Here is a 4,244-nt window from a genome sequence, read left to right on the forward strand (position 1 = left end):
TTCCAGATGGCAAAGACTCAGTCAGTCCGTTTGAGTGATCTTGGTGATAAACAGAACAGCCATGTACTGGTGGAGGGGGATAAACACCAGCCGAGGGGATTTTTCACAACCTGGCAACCCAAAAGTTGTTCTAATTAATGGCTTATAACTGATCTATGAATAATGATTTATTAAGCATTAATGCCTTTCTGTCTCCCAGAGGACTCATAACACTGTTACCCGTCTTCTTTTCCTCAATGACACAGTCTGTTTGATTCTTCAGTGTCTGATGAAAAGCCATTGTGTTTTTCATTATGTAATAAAGAGGAAATTTTAAAGGGAGCAGACAGATCAGTGTTGTGAGTCCTTTGGGAGACACATGGACAAAATGGGCGTCTGTGTTTTTAATTTTTTTTAATTAAATGAACCATAAATACTTACAAAGGGTTTCCTGTTAGGAAGTGATCCGGATTATTCCTCATGAGCGAGAGGAAGTAGTCTGTCGGTTTTGTGTGCAGTATTTGGTTCGAGAAGCTCAGTGTTGTTTTGTTGAGCTAACGGCTAACATGCTAGATAGCCAGAAACCTGCTTATGCTAGTCTGTCATATTAGCTCTCCAAACTTCTTTCTTATTTCTCTGTGTTGGGCCGTTCGCTCGTCATTCGCTCTGTATTTTGTTGCCAAGTTTGTACATCAATACGTTTACTACGCGTTAGTGAGGAGGGAGAAAGCTCTCTGAGCTAGCAAGCTCGGTAAAGGCCGAGTTGTGCTAGAAAACTACGACATGTTTTCTGACTTAAGGAAAGAGTCTTTATAGCTGTTCTGAATGAGCAAACAAAGCTTGCGTCAGAGAGAGGAGGTTTCCCCTCTGTAGAGCCGCCTGGTCTCTGACAGAGAAGGTGAAATAACGGCAGGGGATGTTTTCTATGTTTGCTAGCGGCTAATGTTTTATATTCTGGTGCCAAATCTGAGTGAATCAGCTGATTGCGGTGATTCCAATGGAATCGATTGATTTCTCTGCAGAATTTTGTCATTTGAAATGCTGATATGACTGAGCCTGAAAACACCAATTGGACAAACCCTCCCTCCTCTACTCCCCCCCCCCTTCTATATTTACTCACCTCATCATTTCACCCTTTTTTTTTTTTTTTGCACATAGTAACTCTCCCTTCTCTCACTTTCTCTACATGGGACCTCGCCTTATTTCCCTCCACTCATTCATAAAAATGTAATGTGTGCCTGGTGTCGTCTTAAGCTGTCTTCTTATTAAGATGTGTTGGATTTAAAATGAGACTCAGTGTACAGGTGTATTTTTTGGTGTCTTGTGTGTGTGTGTGTGTGTGTGTGTGTGTGTGTGTGTGTGTGTAAATTACTTTCAGCTCAGCTCCTGTTCCATTATAGCTCTTGATTTGTTTTGTCAGTTCGGTTTGTGTCTGTGAACGCTGTTTGGTGCAGAACTGTTTTTACACTGATGTTTTTGGAGATGTGGATTCGTTCATACAATAACGTATTTTCTACTTGTATTACAAAGTAAATGAGATTTCTCTTTGGCGTTTTTTCAGACCAGCTTTGTGTTTTCACACTGACAGGCTTTCACTGAATCTTTACAATGGTATTAATGATGGTGATGAATTGGGTTGGACTGATATATGATACCCACCATATGCAGTATTTTTTGCAATATATTTTTCTTTATTTTGCAATTATCTATTATTAAAAAAACAGTAACAACAACTGAAACATAAAATACAACAGTGTAATTATATTATGAACCCCCCCCCCCCCGAGTCTTATGCATAACTTTAACCTTTAATAATAACTGAAATAATAAAGTGTGAACAGGTGAGTTATATAAACAGGTGTCATGAAGGAGAAAATTAGCTGTAGAGACCAAACCTGTTTTTGTACCAGGCTGTAAACATGTTTATTTCTGCTGTAAAGTTGGACGTTTTAACATTGACTCACTATTGGAGCCAGACTCTAGTGGTCTTTAGAGGAACTGCAGGTTTTGTTTCAGCCTCAGAGGTCGATGCCTGAGCTGCAGTAGCCGTTAATCTACTATTACTTTTACTACTCAATTACTTTTTTTAATGAATTAAATATGTAGTTTACAATGATATACATAGACAAAAGCAGTATATCGTCACATTTTAGAGTCATCAAAATAGATTTTTGCCTCATTGTTTCATCATTTCGACACTAGAACTGAATTCACTGGTCAGTAGAAAATCTCTCTCTGAAATTGGCACTGGGAGGAAATTGTTGCCATTATTTGTTTTTAAAGGAAATAGACAGAATTGGTCGACGTGTTTCTCTCTGGACGACTGCCCAGCATTTCACAACTCTTATTCAACAATTTCACACATGTTTAGAACTTGAATAAAGGTGCGTACAATACAATTTACCATTGAAAATTGGGAATATGTGATGCTGAGCGATTGCAGAAAGAGCCGCAGGCCTCTTTTCAGAAAATAGCTGTAGAGTTTGGATGAGACCTGGTGACTGATGCAGAGCCAGGATTTCACGAAAACCGTATCATTTCAGCTGCTGCTTCTCTCATCTGTGACATCCAATCTGAGCAGTGGCATTTACTGTTGGCTAATTTACCTAAATGTCAGGTGTAAGCGTATAGGTGGGCGGACCACCTCATTTACCTAGAGATGTTTAATTAATGCTTGACGGTTTTGCAGCCTGCACCTGCTGCCTCCTTCCACTGTTACAGTATGTGTGTCACTGATTTTCAGAAAGATTTTCCAAGAATATTAATTTACATGGCCGCCAGTTTCCTCCCCCAGCACCCACTCGTTTTCCTGGACGCTGCAGAAACTGATTCATGCTCAGTTGAGCTGCTCAGTTCACTGATGTGAAAACACTCCTGCGCTGAGGGTAATGTGAACGGGGTCAGGGGTCAGGGGAGTAATTCCTCAGCTGTTTTCTCTTCTTCGCTTCTAATTTGTTACACATCCAAACCAGGATGTGCTTCAGGAAGGCAGCGACCTGACACTGATCCTGTATCAGTGTATTGCAAATGTTGAACCTGAGGAAATATATGTTTTTTTTTTTTTACTGGCTCTTCAAGTGCAGCAGAATTGGTGATGACGTAAACGCTGTCCCATCTTCCTGCATTTGAAATGAGTTGGTTCAGTCCAGAGGGAGGCAGCAAGTGAACAAAAACCTGGAACCTACTAAAGAACATATTTGTACAGGATGTGGTGCTATTTAAAACAAAAAACAGACTGTGTAATATTTAATTTAGAGTCTCACCGTCTTGTCAGATCTTCTGTTGACAGGGCGTCTTTCTCATGGTTCCCATAGAGACGAGTCCTGGTCTGCACTTAAACGTTGTCCTTCTACGACTCTGAACATTTTCACTTTGACTCTAACACACTTTTTCTCTCTGGGATAACTGTCTGAATGTTGACAGCGTGACGGAAGCACCATGTGCAGACTGGGAGAGGAGTCTCTGATGGCGGTGAAGATTGTCGGTTGTTAGTCGTTGGTTCGTTTGGTTGTTAGTTATCGACTGGCAGTAAAAAGTCAAAACCTTCAGTTATTTTAGGGCAGTGGGGGTCAATCGTTCCTGTGAAACTCCTGTGATTTGACTATTGTACTCGGTCATATTGTGATTTCAATAATATTTGGATTATTTGTTCAGCCTTAATAAGAAGGAAATGTTCATATTGGAAATATCTGCAAGTTTACATTCATACACAGATTACACATGGGCTGCTTACAGTATTTTTAGACTGAATATCTTTAAATTGGAGGTTTAGGTGAAAGCCATCGAAGCCAAACAGTCCTATCATAGATCTCAACACTTTTAATAATAATAATAAAGATAATAATAATATTATAATAGTAGTAATAATAATAATAATTATTAATAATAATGATATGTCAGATTTTTTTATATCAAGATACAAATATTTCCTGAGAAACTGATTAAAATGTTGAAAAATGTATCTCACAATGTTATTTCTTCCCTGGCCCATCCCCCATCCCTCCACCAGGTTTGGTGCAATCCAGTTCAGTACAGTACAGAGTAAACAAACAAACAAACAAACAAACAAACAAACAAACCAACATGGGTGAAAACATGACCTTTGTGGTGGAAGTAACTCAAATATAAAAAAGGTATGAGGGTTTCAAACAGTGTTTCAAAGTTCATGTAGATATTTTTAACACAAAGGAACAAGCTCATGCATCCTTATATCCTTATATCCTTATATCCTTATCTTTATATGCATGGATTAAAAGTTCATTCTC

This window comes from Seriola lalandi, unplaced genomic scaffold, assembly GCF_002814215.2.
Source record: "Seriola lalandi dorsalis isolate HSWRI2012SDOR001 ecotype SW California unplaced genomic scaffold, Sedor1 jcf7180002054929, whole genome shotgun sequence".
Taxonomy (NCBI): domain Eukaryota; kingdom Metazoa; phylum Chordata; class Actinopteri; order Carangiformes; family Carangidae; genus Seriola; species Seriola lalandi.